The sequence below is a fragment of the Salmo salar genome, chromosome ssa01, assembly GCF_905237065.1.
Source record: "Salmo salar chromosome ssa01, Ssal_v3.1, whole genome shotgun sequence".
Taxonomy (NCBI): Eukaryota; Metazoa; Chordata; class Actinopteri; order Salmoniformes; family Salmonidae; genus Salmo; species Salmo salar.
This window is the reverse complement of record NC_059442.1, coordinates 157,396,136-157,413,577: the sequence shown is the minus strand read 5'-3', so window position 1 is coordinate 157,413,577 and position 17,442 is coordinate 157,396,136. Positions and strand designations below refer to the sequence as shown.

The following is a 17,442-nucleotide window of genomic DNA, read 5'->3' as shown; positions in this document are numbered from 1 at the left end:
CTCACTGACTGGAGGCCTGAGTCCACGCTCGCTCTCTCGCTCACTCCCTCACTGACTGGAGGCCTGAGTCCACGCTCGCTCGCTCACTCTCACTCACTGACTGGAGGCCTGAGTCCACGCTCGCTCTCTCGCTCACTCACTCACTGACTGGAGGCCTGAGTCCACGCTCGCTCGCTCGCTCACTCACTGACTGGAGGCCTGAGTCCACGCTCGCTCTCTCACTCGCTCACTCACTGACTGGAGGCCTGAGTCCACGCTCGCTCGCTCGCTCACTCCCTCACTGACTGGAGGCCTGAGTCCACGCTCGCTGCGCTCTCACTCGCTCACTGACTGGAGGCCTGAGTCCACGCTCGCTCTCTCGCTCACTCACTCACTGACTGGAGGCCTGAGTCCACGCTCGCTCTCTCACTCACTCACTGACTGGAGGCCTGAGTCCACGCTCGCTCTCTCACTCACTCACTGACTGGAGGCCTGAGTCCACGCTCGCTCGCTCGCTCCCTCACTCACTGACTGGAGGCCTGAGTCCACGCTCGCTCGCTCACTCACTCACTCACTCACTGACTGGAGGCCTGAGTCCACGCTCGCTCACTCACTCACTCACTCACTGACTGGAGGCCTGAGTCCACGCTCGCTCTCTCACTCACTCACTCACTCACTGACTGGAGGCCTGAGTCCACGCTCGCTCTCTCACTCACTCACTGACTGGAGGCCTGAGTCCACGCTCGCTCTCTCACTCCACTCACTGACTGGAGGCCTGAGTCCACGCTCGCTCGCTCCTCACTCCCTCACTCACTGACTGGAGGCCTGAGTCCACGCTCGCTCTCTCACTCACTCACTGACTGGAGGCCTGAGTCCACGCTCGCTCTCCTCACTCACTCACTGACTGGAGGCCTGAGTCCACTCTCTCTCTCTCACTCACTCACTGACTGGAGGCCTGAGTCCACGCTCGCTCTCTCACTCACTCACTCACTGACTGGAGGCCTGAGTCCACGCTCGCTCTCTCACTCACTCACTGACTGGAGGCCTGAGTCCACGCTCGCTCTCTCACTCCACTCACTGACTGGAGGCCTGAGTCCACGCTCGCTCTCTCACTCACTCACTGACTGGAGGCCTGAGTCCACGCTCGCTCTCTCACTCACTCACTGACTGGAGGCCTGAGTCCACGCTCGCTCTCTCACTCACTCACTGACTGGAGGCCTGAGTCCACGCTCGCTCTCTCACTCACTCACTCACTGACTGGAGGCCTGAGTCCACGCTCGCTCTCTCACTCACTCCACTGACTGGAGGCCTGAGTCCACGCTCGCTCTCTCACTCCTCACTCACTGACTGGAGGCCTGAGTCCACGCTCGCTCTCTCACTCACTCACTCACTGGAGGCCTGAGTCCACGCTCGCTCTCTCACTCACTCACTGACTGGAGGCCTGAGTCCACGCTCGCTCTCTCACTCACTCACTCACTGACTGGAGGCCTGAGTCCACGCTCGCTCTCTCACTCACTCACTGACTGGAGGCCTGAGTCCACGCTCGCTCTCTCACTCACTCACTGACTGGAGGCCTGAGTCCACGCTCGCTCTCTCACTCACTCACTGACTGGAGGCCTGAGTCCACGCTCGCTCTCTCACTCACTGACTGGAGGCCTGAGTCCACGCTCGCTCTCTCACTCACTCACTCACTGACTGGAGGCCTGAGTCCACGCTCGCTCTCTCACTCACTCACTCACTGACTGGAGGCCTGAGTCCACGCTCGCTCTCTCACTCACTCACTGACTGGAGGCCTGAGTCCACGCTCGCTCTCTCACTCACTCACTCACTGACTGGAGGCCTGAGTCCACGCTCGCTCTCTCACTCACTCACTCGACTGGAGGCCTGAGTCCACGCTCGCTCTCCTCACTCACTCACTGACTGGAGGCCTGAGTCCACGCTCGCTCTCTCACTCACTCACTGACTGGAGGCCTGAGTCCACGCTCGCTCTCTCACTCACTCCTCACTGACTGGAGGCCTGAGTCCACGCTCGCTCTCTCACTCACTCACTGACTGGAGGCCTGAGTCCACGCTCGCTCTCTCACTCACTCACTGACTGGAGGCCTGAGTCACGCTCGCTCTCTCACTCACTCACTGACTGGAGGCCTGAGTCCACGCTCGCTCTCTCACTCACTCACTGGAGGCCTGAGTCCACGCTCGCTCTCTCACTCACTGACTGGAGGCCTGAGTCCACGCTCGCTCTCTCACTCACTCACTGACTGGAGGCCTGAGTCCACGCTCGCTCTCTCACTCACTCACTCACTGACTGGAGGCCTGAGTCCACGCTCGCTCTCTCACTCACTCACTGACTGGAGGCCTGAGTCCACGCTCGCTCTCTCACTCACTCACTCACTGGAGGCCTGAGTCCACGCTCGCTCTCTCACTCACTCACTGACTGGAGGCCTGAGTCCACGCTCGCTCTCTCACTCACTCACTGACTGGAGGCCTGAGTCCACGCTCGCTCTCTCACTCACTCACTGACTGGAGGCCTGAGTCCACGCTCGCTCTCTCACTCACTCACTGACTGGAGGCCTGAGTCCACGCTCGCTCTCTCACTCACTCACTGACTGGAGGCCTGAGTCCACGCTCGCTCTCTCACTCACTCACTCACTGACTGGAGGCCTGAGTCCACGCTCGCTCTCTCACTCACTCACTGACTGGAGGCCTGAGTCCACGCTCGCTCTCTCACTCACTCACTGACTGGAGGCCTGAGTCCACGCTCGCTCTCTCACTCACTCACTCACTGACTGGAGGCCTGAGTCCACGCTCGCTCTCTCACTCACTCACTGACTGGAGGCCTGAGTCCACGCTCGCTCTCTCACTCACTCACTGACTGGAGGCCTGAGTCCACGCTCGCTCTCTCACTCACTCACTCACTGACTGGAGGCCTGAGTCCACGCTCGCTCTCTCACTCACTCACTGACTGGAGGCCTGAGTCCACGCTCGCTCTCTCACTCACTCACTGGAGGCCTGAGTCCACGCTCGCTCTCTCACTCACTCACTGGAGGCCTGAGTCCACGCTCGCTCTCTCACTCACTCACTCACTGGAGGCCTGAGTCCACGCTCGCTCTCTCACTCACTCACTCACTGGAGGCCTGAGTCCACGCTCGCTCTCTCACTCACTCACTCACTGCTGGAGGCCTGAGTCCACGCTCGCTCTCTCACTCACTCACTCACTCACTGGAGGCCTGAGTCCACGCTCGCTCTCTCACTCACTCACTCACTGGAGGCCTGAGTCCACGCTCGCTCTCTCACTCACTCACTCACTGGAGGCCTGAGTCCACGCTCGCTCTCTCACTCACTCACTCACTGGAGGCCTGAGTCCACGCTCGCTCTCTCACTCACTCACTCACTGGAGGCCTGAGTCCACGCTCGCTCTCTCACTCACTCACTCACTGGAGGCCTGAGTCCACGCTCGCTCTCTCACTCACTCACTCACTGACTGGAGGCCTGAGTCCACGCTCGCTCTCTCACTCACTCACTCACTGACTGGAGGCCTGAGTCCACGCTCGCTCGCTCTCACTCACTCACTGACTGGAGGCCTGAGTCCACGCTCGCTCTCTCACTCCACTCACTGACTGGAGGCCTGAGTCCACGCTCGCTCTCTCACTCACTCACTCACTGGAGGCCTGAGTCCACGCTCGCTCTCTCACTCACTCACTGACTGGAGGCCTGAGTCCACGCTCGCTCTCTCACTCACTCACTCACTGACTGGAGGCCTGAGTCACGCTCGCTCTCTCACTCACTCACTCACTGACTGGAGGCCTGAGTCCACGCTCGCTCTCTCACTCACTCACTCACTGACTGGAGGCCTGAGTCCACGCTCGCTCTCTCACTCACTCACTCACTGACTGGAGGCCTGAGTCCACGCTCGCTCTCTCACTCACTCACTCACTGACTGGAGGCCTGAGTCCACGCTCGCTCTCTCACTCACTCACTCACTGACTGGAGGCCTGAGTCCACGCTCGCTCTCTCACTCACTCACTCACTGGAGGCCTGAGTCCACGCTCGCTCTCTCACTCACTCACTGGAGGCCTGAGTCCACGCTCGCTCTCTCACTCAGTCACTGGAGGCCTGAGTCCCCGCTCGCTCTCTCACTCACTCACTACGGAGGCCTGAGTCCACGCTCGCTCTCTCACTCACTCACTGACTGGAGGCCTGAGTCCACGCTCGCTCTCTCACTCACTCACTCACTGAGGCCTGAGTCCACGCTCGCTCTCTCACTCACTCACTCACTGGAGGCCTGAGTCCACGCTCGCTCTCTCACTCACTCACTCACTGGAGGCCTGAGTCCACGCTCGCTCTCTCACTCACTCACTCACTGGAGGCCTGAGTCCACGCTCGCTCTCTCACTCACTCACTCACTGGAGGCCTGAGTCCACGCTCGCTCTCTCACTCCTCACTCACTGACTGGAGGCCTGAGTCCACGCTCGCTCTCTCACTCACTCACTCACTGGAGGCCTGAGTCCACGCTCGCTCTCTCACTCACTCACTCACTGGAGGCCTGAGTCCACGCTCGCTCTCTCTCACTCACTCACTCACTGGAGGCCTGAGTCACGCTCGCTCTCTCACTCACTCACTCACTGGAGGCCTGAGTCCACGCTCGCTCTCTCACTCACTCACTCACTGGAGGCCTGAGTCCACGCTCGCTCTCTCACTCACTCACTCACTGGAGGCCTGAGTCCACGCTCGCTCTCTCACTCACTCACTCACTGGAGGCCTGAGTCCACGCTCGCTCTCTCACTCACTCACTCACTGGAGGCCTGAGTCCACGCTCGCTCTCTCACTCACTCACTCACTGGAGGCCTGAGTCCACGCTCGCTCTCTCACTCACTCACTCACTGGAGGCCTGAGTCCACGCTCGCTCTCTCACTCACTCACTCACTGGAGGCCTGAGTCCACGCTCGCTCTCTCACTCACTCACTCACTGGAGGCCTGAGTCCACGCTCGCTCTCTCACTCCTCACTCACTCACTGGAGGCCTGAGTCCACGCTCGCTCTCTCACTCACTCACTCACTGGAGGCCTGAGTCCACGCTCGCTCTCTCACTCACTCACTCACTGGAGGCCTGAGTCCACGCTCGCTCTCTCACTCACTCACTCACTGGAGGCCTGAGTCCACGCTCGCTCTCTCACTCACTCACTCACTGGAGGCCTGAGTCCACGCTCGCTCTCTCACTCACTCACTCACTGGAGGCCTGAGTCCACGCTCGCTCTCTCACTCACTCACTGACTGGAGGCCTGAGTCCACGCTCGCTCTCTCACTCACTCACTCACTGACTGGAGGCCTGAGTCCACGCTCGCTCTCTCACTCACTCACTCACTGGAGGCCTGAGTCCACGCTCGCTCTCTCACTCACTCACTCACTGACTGGAGGCCTGAGTCCACGCTCGCTCTCTCACTCACTCACTCACTGACTGGAGGCCTGAGTCCACGCTCGCTCTCTCACTCACTCACTGACTGGAGGCCTGAGTCCACGCTCGCTCTCTCACTCACTCACTCACTGACTGGAGGCCTGAGTCCACGCTCGCTCTCTCACTCACTCACTCACTGACTGGAGGCCTGAGTCCACGCTCGCTCTCTCACTCACTCACTGACTGGAGGCCTGAGTCCACGCTCGCTCTCTCACTCCACTCACTGACTGGAGGCCTGAGTCCACGCTCGCTCTCTCACTCACTCACTGACTGGAGGCCTGAGTCCACGCTCGCTCTCTCACTCACTCACTGACTGGAGGCCTGAGTCCACGCTCGCTCTCTCACTCACTCACTCACTGGAGGCCTGAGTCCACGCTCGCTCTCTCACTCACTCACTGGAGGCCTGAGTCCACGCTCGCTCTCTCACTCACTCACTCACTGGAGGCCTGAGTCCACGCTCGCTCTCTCCACTCACTCACTCACTGGAGGCCTGAGTCCACGCTCGCTCTCTCACTCACTCACTCACTGGAGGCCTGAGTCCACGCTCGCTCTCTCACTCACTCACTCACTGGAGGCCTGAGTCCACGCTCGCTCTCTCACTCACTCACTCACTGACTGGAGGCCTGAGTCCACGCTCGCTCTCTCACTCACTCACTCACTGACTGGAGGCCTGAGTCCACGCTCGCTCTCTCACTCACTCACTCACTCACTGGAGGCCTGAGTCCACGCTCGCTCTCTCACTCACTCACTCACTGACTGGAGGCCTGAGTCCACGCTCGCTCTCTCACTCACTCACTCACTGACTGGAGGCCTGAGTCCACGCTCGCTCTCTCACTCACTCACTCACTGACTGGAGGCCTGAGTCCACGCTCGCTCTCTCACTCACTCACTCACTGGAGGCCTGAGTCCACGCTCGCTCTCTCACTCACTCACTGACTGGAGGCCTGAGTCCACGCTCGCTCTCTCACTCACTCCACTGACTGGAGGCCTGAGTCCACGCTCGCTCTCTCACTCACTCACTCACTCACTGGAGGCCTGAGTCCACGCTCGCTCTCTCACTCACTCACTCACTGGAGGCCTGAGTCCACGCTCGCTCTCTCACTCACTCACTCACTGGAGGCCTGAGTCCACGCTCGCTCTCTCACTCACTCACTCACTGGAGGCCTGAGTCCACGCTCGCTCTCTCACTCACTCACTCACTGGAGGCCTGAGTCCACGCTCGCTCTCTCACTCACTCACTCACTGGAGGCCTGAGTCCACGCTCGCTCTCTCACTCACTCACTCACTGGAGGCCTGAGTCCACGCTCGCTCTCTCACTCACTCACTCACTGGAGGCCTGAGTCCACGCTCGCTCTCTCACTCACTCACTCACTGGAGGCCTGAGTCACGCTCGCTCTCTCACTCACTCACTGACTGGAGGCCTGAGTCCACGCTCGCTCTCTCACTCACTCACTCACTGGAGGCCTGAGTCCACGCTCGCTCTCTCACTCACTCACTGACTGGAGGCCTGAGTCCACGCTCGCTCTCTCACTCACTCACTCACTGGAGGCCTGAGTCCACGCTCGCTCTCTCTCACTCACTCACTCACTGGAGGCCTGAGTCCACGCTCGCTCTCTCACTCACTCACTCACTGGAGGCCTGAGTCCACGCTCGCTCTCTCACTCACTCACTCACTGGAGGCCTGAGTCCACGCTCGCTCTCTCACTCACTCACTGACTGGAGGCCTGAGACCTCGCTCGCTCTCTCACTCACTCACTGACTGGAGGCCTGAGTCCACGCTCGCTCTCTCACTCACTCACTCACTGGAGGCCTGAGTCCACGCTCGCTCTCTCACTCACTCACTGACTGGAGGCCTGAGTCCTCGCTCGCTCTCTCACTCACTCACTCACTGGAGGCCTGAGTCCACGCTCGCTCTCTCACTCACTCACTGGAGGCCTGAGTCCACGCTCGCTCTCTCACTCACTCACTCACTGGAGGCCTGAGTCCACGCTCGCTCTCTCACTCACTCACTCACTGGAGGCCTGAGTCCACGCTCGCTCTCTCACTCACTCACTCACTGGAGGCCTGAGTCCACGCTCGCTCTCTCACTCACTCACTCACTGGAGGCCTGAGTCCACGCTCGCTCTCTCACTCACTCACTCACTGGAGGCCTGAGTCCACGCTCGCTCTCTCACTCACTCACTCACTGGAGGCCTGAGTCCACGCTCGCTCTCTCACTCACTCACTCACTGGAGGCCTGAGTCACGCTCGCTCTCTCACTCACTCACTGACTGGAGGCCTGAGTCCACGCTCGCTCTCTCACTCACTCACTGACTGGAGGCCTGAGTCCACGCTCGCTCTCTCACTCACTCACTGACTGGAGGCCTGAGTCCACGCTCGCTCTCTCACTCACTCACTGACTGGAGGCCTGAGTCCACGCTCGCTCTCTCACTCACTCACTCACTGGAGGCCTGAGTCCACGCTCGCTCTCTCACTCACTCACTCACTGGAGGCCTGAGTCCACGCTCGCTCTCTCACTCACTCACTCACTGGAGGCCTGAGTCCACGCTCGCTCTCTCACTCACTCACTCACTGGAGGCCTGAGTCCACGCTTCGCTCTCTCACTCACTCACTCACTGGAGGCCTGAGTCCACGCTCACTCACTCACTCACTGGAGGCCTGAGTCCACGCTCGCTCTCTCACTCACTCACTGACTGGAGGCCTGAGTCCACGCTCGCTCTCTCACTCACTCACTGGAGGCCTGAGTCCACGCTCGCTCTCTCACTCACTCACTGGAGGCCTGAGTCCACGCTCGCTCTCTCACTCAGTCACTGGAGGCCTGAGTCCACGCTCGCTCTCTCACTCACTCACTGGAGGCCTGAGTCCACGCTCGCTCTCTCACTCACTCACTCACTGGAGGCCTGAGTCCACGCTCGCTCTCTCGCTCACTCACTCACTGGAGGCCTGAGTCCACGCTCGCTCTCTCACTCACTCACTCACTGGAGGCCTGAGTCCACGCTCGCTCTCTCACTCACTCACTCACTGGAGGCCTGAGTCCACGCTCGCTCTCTCACTCACTCACTCACTGGAGGCCTGAGTCCACGCTCGCTCTCTCACTCACTCACTGGAGGCCTGAGTCCACGCTCGCTCTCTCACTCACTCACTGGAGGCCTGAGTCCACGCTCGCTCTCTCACTCACTCACTCACTGGAGGCCTGAGTCCACGCTCGCTCTCTCACTCACTCACTCACTGGAGGCCTGAGTCCACGCTCGCTCTCTCTCTCACTCACTCACTGGAGGCCTGAGTCCACGCTCGCTCTCTCACTCACTCACTCACTGGAGGCCTGAGTCCACGCTCGCTCTCTCACTCACTCACTCACTGGAGGCCTGAGTCCACGCTCGCTCGCTCTCTCACTCACTCACTGGAGGCCTGAGTCCACGCTCGCTCGCTCTCTCACTCACTCACTCACTGGAGGCCTGAGTCCACGCTCGCTCGCTCTCTCACTCACTCACTCACTGGAGGCCTGAGTCCACGCTCGCTCTCTCACTCACTCACTGACTGGAGGCCTGAGTCCACGCTTCGCTCGCTCACTCACTGGAGGCCTGAGTCCACGCTCGCTCTCTCGCTCACTCACTGACTGGAGGCCTGAGTCCACGCTCGCTCTGTCGCTCACTCACTGACTGGAGGCCTGAGTCCACGCTCGCTCTCTCGCTCACTCACTGACTGGAGGCCTGAGTCCACGCTCGCTCTCTCGCTCACTCACTCACTGGAGGCCTGAGTCCACGCTCGCTCGCTCACTCACTGACTGAGGCCTGAGTCCACGCTCGCTCTCTCACTCACTCACTGGAGGCCTGAGTCCACGCTCGCTCTCTCACTCACTCACTGGAGGCCTGAGTCCACGCTCGCTCTCTCACTCACTCACTGGAGGCCTGAGTCCACGCTCGCTCTCTCACTCACTCACTGACTGGAGGCCTGAGTCCACGCTCGCTCGCTCACTCACTCACTCACTGGAGGCCTGAGTCCACGCTCGCTCCTCGCTCACTCACTCACTGACTGGAGGCCTGAGTCCACGCTCGCTCTCGCTCACTCACTCACTGACTGGAGGCCTGAGTCCACGCTCGCTCGCTCACTCACTCACTCACTGGAGGCCTGAGTCCACGCTCGCTCGCTCACTCACTCACTGACTGGAGGCCTGAGTCCACGCTCGCTCGCTCACTCACTCACTCACTGACTGGAGGCCTGAGTCCACGCTCGCTCTCTCACTCACTCACTCACTGGAGGCCTGAGTCCACGCTCGCTCTCTCGCTCACTCACTCACTGACTGGAGGCCTGAGTCCACGCTCGCTCTCTCGCTCACTCACTCACTGACTGGAGGCCTGAGTCCACGCTCGCTCTCTCGCTCACTCACTCACTGACTGGAGGCCTGAGTCCACGCTCGCTCTCTCGCTCACTCACTGACTGGAGGCCTGAGTCCACGCTCGCTCTCTCGCTCGCTCACTCACTGACTGGAGGCCTGAGTCCACGCTCGCTCGCTCTCTCGCTCACTCACTGACTGGAGGCCTGAGTCCACGCTCGCTCGCTCGCTCGCTCACTCACTGACTGGAGGCCTGAGTCCACGCTCGCTCACTCACTGACTGGAGGCCTGAGTCACTCTCGCTCACTCTCACTGACTGGAGGCCTGAGTCCACTCGCTCGCTCACTCACTCACTGGAGGCCTGAGTCCACTCTCGCTCACTCACTGACTGGAGGCCTGAGTCCACTCTCGCTCACTCACTGACTGGAGGCCTGAGTCCACTCTCGCTCACTCACTGACTGGAGGCCTGAGTCCACTCTCGCTCACTCACTGACTGGAGGCCTGAGTCCACGCTCGCTCACTCACTTCACTCTCGCTCACTCACTGACTGGAGGCCTGAGTCCACGCTCGCTCTCGCTCACTCACTGACTGGAGGCCTGAGTCCACGTCGCTCGCTCTACTCACTGACTGGAGGCCTGAGTCCACTCTCGCTCACTCACTCACTGGAGGCCTGAGTCCACGCTCGCTCTCACTCACTCACTGGAGGCCTGAGTCCACGCTCGCTCGCTCACTCACTCACTGACTGGAGGCCTGAGTCCACGCTCGCTCTCTCACTCACTGACTGGAGGCCTGAGTCCACGCTCGCTCTCTCACTCACTCACTGACTGGAGGCCTGAGTCCACGCTCGCTCTCTCGCTCACTCACTGACTGGAGGCCTGAGTCCACGCTCGCTCTCTCGCTCACTCACTGACTGGAGGCCTGAGTCCACGCTCGCTCTCTCGCTCACTCACTGACTGGAGGCCTGAGTCCACGCTCGCTCTCTCGCTCACTCACTGACTGGAGGCCTGAGTCCACGCTCGCTCTCTCGCTCACTCACTCACTGGAGGCCTGAGTCCACGCTCGCTCGCTCGCTCACTCACTCACTGGAGGCCTGAGTCCACGCTCGCTCTCTCGCTCACTCACTCACTGGAGGCCTGAGTCCACGCTCGCTCGCTCGCTCACTCACTCACTGGAGGCCTGAGTCCACGCTCGCTCTCTCGCTCACTCACTCACTGGAGGCCTGAGTCCACGCTCGCTCGCTCACTCACTCACTGGAGGCCTGAGTCCACGCTCGCTCGCTCACTCACTCACTGACTGGAGGCCTGAGTCCACGCTCGCTCTCTCGCTCACTCACTACTGAGGCCTGAGTCCACGCTCGCTCGCTCTCTCACTCACTCACTGGAGGCCTGAGTCCACGCTCGCTCGCTCGCTCACTCTACTGACTGGAGGCCTGAGTCCACGCTCGCTCGCTCGCTCACTCGCTCACTCACTGGAGGCCTGAGTCCACGCTCGCTCTCTCGCTCACTCACTGACTGGAGGCCTGAGTCCACGCTCGCTCGCTCGCTCACTCACTGACTGGAGGCCTGAGTCCACGCTCGCTCGCTCGCTCACTCACTCACTGGAGGCCTGAGTCCACGCTCGCTCGCTCGCTCACTCACTCACTGGAGGCCTGAGTCCACGCTCGCTCGCTCACTCGCTCACTCACTGGAGGCCTGAGTCCACGCTCGCTCGCTCTCTCGCTCACTCACTGGAGGCCTGAGTCCACGCTCGCTCGCTCTCTCGCTCACTCACTGGAGGCCTGAGTCCACGCTCGCTCTCTCACTCACTCACTCACTGGAGGCCTGAGTCCACGCTCGCTCTCTCACTCACTCACTACTGGAGGCCTGAGTCCACGCTCGCTCTCTCACTCACTCACTGACTGGAGGCCTGAGTCCACGCTCGCTCTCTCGCTCACTCACTGACTGGAGGCCTGAGTCCACGCTCGCTCTCGCTCACTCACTGGAGGCCTGAGTCCACGCTCGCTCTCTCGCTCACTCACTGGAGGCCTGAGTCCACGCTCGCTCTCTCACTCTCTCACTCACTGACTGGAGGCCTGAGTCCACGCTCGCTCTCTCGCTCACTCACTTGACTGGAGGCCTGAGTCCACGCTCGCTCGCTCACTCACTCACTCACTGGAGGCCTGAGTCCACGCTCGCTCTCTCACTCACTCACTCACTGGAGGCCTGAGTCCACGCTCGCTCTCTCGCTCACTCACTGACTGGAGGCCTGAGTCCACGCTCGCTCTCGCTCTCTCACTCACTGACTGGAGGCCTGAGTCCACGCTCGCTCGCTCGCTCACTCACTCACTGACTGGAGGCCTGAGTCCACGCTCGCTCGCTCACTCACTCACTGACTGGAGGCCTGAGTCCACGCTCGCTCTCGCTCACTCACTCACTGACTGGAGGCCTGAGTCCACGCTCGCTCTCTCGCTCACTCACTCACTGACTGGAGGCCTGAGCCCACGCTCGCTCTCTCGCTCACTCACTCACTGACTGGAGGCCTGAGCCCACGCTCGCTCTCTCGCTCACTCACTCACTCACTGACTGGAGGCCTGAGCCCACGCTCGCTCTCTCGCTCACTCACTCACTGACTGGAGGCCTGAGCCCACGCTCGCTCTCGCTCACTCACTCACTGACTGGAGGCCTGAGTCCACGCTCGCTCGCTCGCTCACTCACTCACTCACTGGAGGCCTGAGTCCACGCTCGCTCGCTCGCTCACTCACTGACTGGAGGCCTGAGTCCACGCTCGCTCCTCGCTCGCTCACTCACTGACTGGAGGCCTGAGTCCACGCTCGCTCCTCGCTCACTCACTCACTGACTGGAGGCCTGAGTCCACGCTCGCTCGCTCGCTCACTCACTGACTGGAGGCCTGAGTCCACGCTCGCTCTCTCGCTCACTCACTGACTGGAGGCCTGAGTCCACGCTCGCTCTCTCGCTCACTCACTGACTGGAGGCCTGAGTCCACGCTCGCTCTCTCGCTCACTCACTGACTGGAGGCCTGAGTCCACGCTCGCTCGCTCGCTCCTCACTCACTGACTGGAGGCCTGAGTCCACGCTCGCTCGCTCGCTCACTCACTGACTGGAGGCCTGAGTCCACGCTCGCTCGCTCACTCACTCACTGACTGGAGGCCTGAGTCCACGCTCGCTCGCTCTCTCACTCACTGACTGGAGGCCTGAGTCCACGCTCGCTCGCTCGCTCACTGACTGGAGGCCTGAGTCCACGCTCGCTCTCTCACTCACTCACTGGAGGCCTGAGTCCACGCTCGCTCTCTCGCTCACTCACTGACTGGAGGCCTGAGTCCACGCTCGCTCGCTCTCTCGCTCACTCACTGGAGGCCTGAGTCCACGCTCGCTCGCTCGCTCACTCACTGACTGGAGGCCTGAGTCCACGCTCGCTCGCTCGCTCACTCACTGACTGGAGGCCTGAGTCCACGCTCGCTCTCTCGCTCACTCACTCACTGGAGGCCTGAGTCCACGCTCGCTCTCTCGCTCACTCACTCACTGGAGGCCTGAGTCCACGCTCGCTCGCTCGCTCACTCACTCACTGGAGGCCTGAGTCCACGCTCGCTCGCTCTCTCGCTCACTCACTGGAGGCCTGAGTCCACGCTCGCTCGCTCGCTCACTCACTCACTGGAGGCCTGAGTCCACGCTCGCTCGCTCGCTCCTCGCTCACTCACTGGAGGCCTGAGTCCACGCTCGCTCGCTCGCTCTCCACTCACTGGAGGCCTGAGTCCACGCTCGCTCGCTCGCTCTCTCGCTCACTCACTCACTGGAGGCCTGAGTCCACGCTCGCTCGCTCTCGCTCTCTCGCTCACTCACTGGAGGCCTGAGTCCACGCTCGCTCGCTCACTCACTCACTGACTGGAGGCCTGAGTCCACGCTCGCTCGCTCTCGCTCGCTCCTCTCACTCACTACTGGAGGCCTGAGTCCACGCTCGCTCGCTCCTCGCTCCTCTTCGCCACTCACTGGAGGCCTGAGTCCACGCTCGCTCGCTCGCTCACTCACTCACTCACTGGAGGCCTGAGTCCACGCTCGCTCGCTCGCTCTCTCGCTCACTCACTGGAGGCCTGAGTCCACGCTCGCTCGCTCGCTCTCTCGCTCACTCACTGGAGGCCTGAGTCCACGCTCGCTCGCTCGCTCGCTCACTCACTCACTGGAGGCCTGAGTCCACGCTCGCTCGCTCGCTCTCTCGCTCACTCACTGGAGGCCTGAGTCCACGCTCGCTCGCTCGCTCACTCACTCACTGGAGGCCTGAGTCCACGCTCGCTCTCGCTCACTCACTCACTCACTGGAGGCCTGAGTCCACGCTCGCTCTCTCACTCACTCACTCACTGGAGGCCTGAGTCCACGCTCGCTCTCTCGCTCGCTCACTCACTGGAGGCCTGAGTCCACGCTCGCTCGCTCGCTCCTCGCTCACTCACTGGAGGCCTGAGTCCACGCTCGCTCTCTCACTCGCTCACTCACTGGAGGCCTGAGTCCACGCTCGCTCGCTCTCTCGCTCACTCACTCACTGGAGGCCTGAGTCCACGCTCGCTCTCTCGCTCACTCGCTCACTCACTGGAGGCCTGAGTCCACGCTCGCTCTCTCGCTCCTCACTCACTCTGGAGGCCTGAGTCCACGCTCGCTCGCTCTCGCTCACTCACTCACTGGAGGCCTGAGTCCACGCTCGCTCTCTCGCTCACTCACTCACTCACTGGAGGCCTGAGTCCACGCTCGCTCTCGCTCACTCGCTCACTCACTGGAGGCCTGAGTCCACGCTCGCTCTCTCGCTCACTCACTCACTGGAGGCCTGAGTCCACGCTCGCTCTCTCGCTCACTCACTCACTCACTGGAGGCCTGAGTCCACGCTCGCTCTCTCGCTCACTCACTCACTGCTGGAGGCCTGAGTCCACGCTCGCTCTCTCGCTCACTCACTCACTGACTGGAGGCCTGAGTCCACGCTCGCTCGCTCGCTCCTCACTCACTACTGGAGGCCTGAGTCCACGCTCGCTCTCTCACTCACTCACTCACTCACTGGAGGCCTGAGTCCACGCTCGCTCGCTCACTCGCTCACTCACTGGAGGCCTGAGTCCACGCTCGCTCTCGCTCACTCACTCACTGACTGGAGGCCTGAGTCCACGCTCGCTTCTCGCTCACTCACTGGAGGCCTGAGTCCACGCTCGCTCACTCCACTGACTGAGGCCTGAGTCCACGCTCGCTCTCGCTCACTCACTCACTGGAGGCCTGAGTCCACGCTCGCTCTCTCGCTCACTCACTGGAGGCCTGAGTCCACGCTCGCTCTCTCGCTCACTCACTGGAGGCCTGAGTCCACGCTCGCTCGCTCGCTCTCTCGCTCACTCACTGGAGGCCTGAGTCCACGCTCGCTCTCTCGCTCACTCACTGGAGGCCTGAGTCCACGCTCGCTTCTCTCGCTCACTCACTGGAGGCCTGAGTCCACGCTCGCTCGCTCGCTCTCTCGCTCACTCACTGGAGGCCTGAGTCCACGCTCGCTCGCTCGCTCTCTCACTCACTCGGAGGCCTGAGTCCACGCTCGCTCGCTCGCTCTCTCGCTCACTCACTGGAGGCCTGAGTCCACGCTCGCTCGCTCTCGCTCCTCACTGGAGGCCTGAGTCCACGCTCGCTCTCCGCTCTCTCGCTCACTCACTGGAGGCCTGAGTCCACGCTTCGCTCGCTCCTCGCTCACTCACTGGAGGCCTGAGTCCACGCTCGCTCGCTCTCTCACTGAGGCTTGAGTCCACGCTCGCTCGCTCACTCACTGGAGGCCTGAGTCCACGCTCGCTCGCTCTCTCGCTCACTCACTGGAGGCCTGAGTCCACGCTCGCTCGCTCTCTCACTCACTGGAGGCCTGAGTCCACGCTCGCTCGCTCTCACTCACTGGAGGCCTGAGTCCACGCTCGCTCGCTCGGCTCTCTCCGCTCACTCACTGGAGGCCTGAGTCCACGCTCGCTCGCTCGCTCACTCACTGGAGGCCTGAGTCCACGCTCGCTCGCTCTCTGCTCACTCACTGGAGGCCTGAGTCCACGCTCGCTCGCTCTCTCACTGGAGGCCTGAGTCCACGCTCGCTCGCTCTCTCACTGGAGGCCTGAGTCCACGCTCGCTCGCTCTCTCACTGGAGGCCTGAGTCCACGCTCGCTCGCTCTCTCACTGGAGGCCTGAGTCCACGCTCGCTCGCTCTCTCACTGGAGGCCTGAGTCCACGCTCGCTCTCGCTCTCTCTCTCACTGGAGGCCTGAGTCCACGCTCGCTCGCTCTCTCGCTCTCTCACTGGAGGCCTGAGTCCACGCTCGCTCGCTCTCTCGCTCACTCACTGGAGGCCTGAGTCCACGCTCGCTCGCTCTCTCGCTCACTCACTGGAGGCCTGAGTCCACGCTCGCTCGCTCTCTCGCTCTCTCACTGGAGGCCTGAGTCCACGCTCGCTCTCTCACTGGAGGCCTGAGTCCACGCTCGCTCTCTCACTGGAGGCCTGAGTCCACGCTCGCTCTCTCGAGGCCTGAGTCAGACTATGCCAGTGTGCAAGAAGTGTGCGTGTCAGTGACTCTGTCATGTCTGTCTGATTAAGTGAGAGTGACATCACGTATCTAATGGTTACCTGTGTGTGTCTGTGAATGAGTGACATCACTTGACATAACGTGTGTGTGTATATATCAGCATCTAACCTCCACTGTGTGTCAAGTCCACCGTGTGTGTTTGTCTCTCTCCATAAAGCCACCATGGGCTGTGCCATGTGTTCCCAGTTGATTGACATGTGGAGCGTGTCGGTAAGGAGAACCAGCCGCAGGGCCATGGAACAGACTGCCCTACCCAAGGCGCTGACAACAGTCACAACAGCGATGACAACAGCCACAACAGCACCACCGGCAGCTCCTTCACCATGGACTGGCAAGAGACGGATGACTGACACTTGGGCAGCAGGTAGCCTAGAGAGGCGGGCCAGAAACCGGACGGTTGGCACTTAACCCCCAAATCTGCTCCATGGTTACTGCACCGTGACTGACCCTGGCTTCCAACCCCTCAGGCATGTATGTGGGGGGTTGGGTTAAAAGCAAAAGACGTGTAATCTGCAAAGAAAATGGACAATACATAAATACGTTGGCTAATCCTCTGTGTACATTTACATTTTAGTCATTTAGCAGACGCTCTTATCCAGAGCGACTTACAGTAGTGAATGCATACATTTCATACATTTTTCTCCGTACTGTATGTGAGTGATTTCAAATGTCCATTATTAATCAACATTGTATTCATTCTACAGTATTAATGATTTCTCATCTGTATTATTATTATTTTTTCTATAGGGGGAATTAGAAAGCCTCTCAGAACTCTCAAAACATCCCACAATGATGTGGCCTTATTGTCAAGACTCACACTCACCGTGTCAATACAGCCAGGAGTTTTTTCTGACTATGGACCTGACCAGGAAAATATAGCCTATAACCAGGGTTGTTGAGAAACATGTAATCAGTTACATCTAATCTGATTAAAGAACTGTAACTGTAATCAGTTACGTTACCAGCAGAACATTTGGACAGGTAACTGGTGGATTACATTTACAAAGTTACCTTCCCAACCCTGCCTATAACTAGCACCTGGAGTTTTTCCAGGTCAGTTCAAGTGAAACACTCTGGGCCCTAATCAGTCTACAATAAATCTAACATTGAAATGC

At 60.7% G+C, this 17,442-nt stretch overlaps 1 protein-coding gene across 1 annotated transcript in view; it reads left to right on the top strand.

Moving 5' to 3' along the window:
- Positions 1 to 17,442, top strand: part of usp20 (ubiquitin specific peptidase 20) — a 56,310-nt gene extending 38,868 nt beyond the window's left edge. Inside the window, exon 28 of the mRNA XM_045693032.1 lies at positions 16,485 to 17,442. The gene's annotated coding sequence lies outside the window, so the exon portion shown is untranslated. The remainder of the gene's footprint in view (positions 1 to 16,484) is intronic.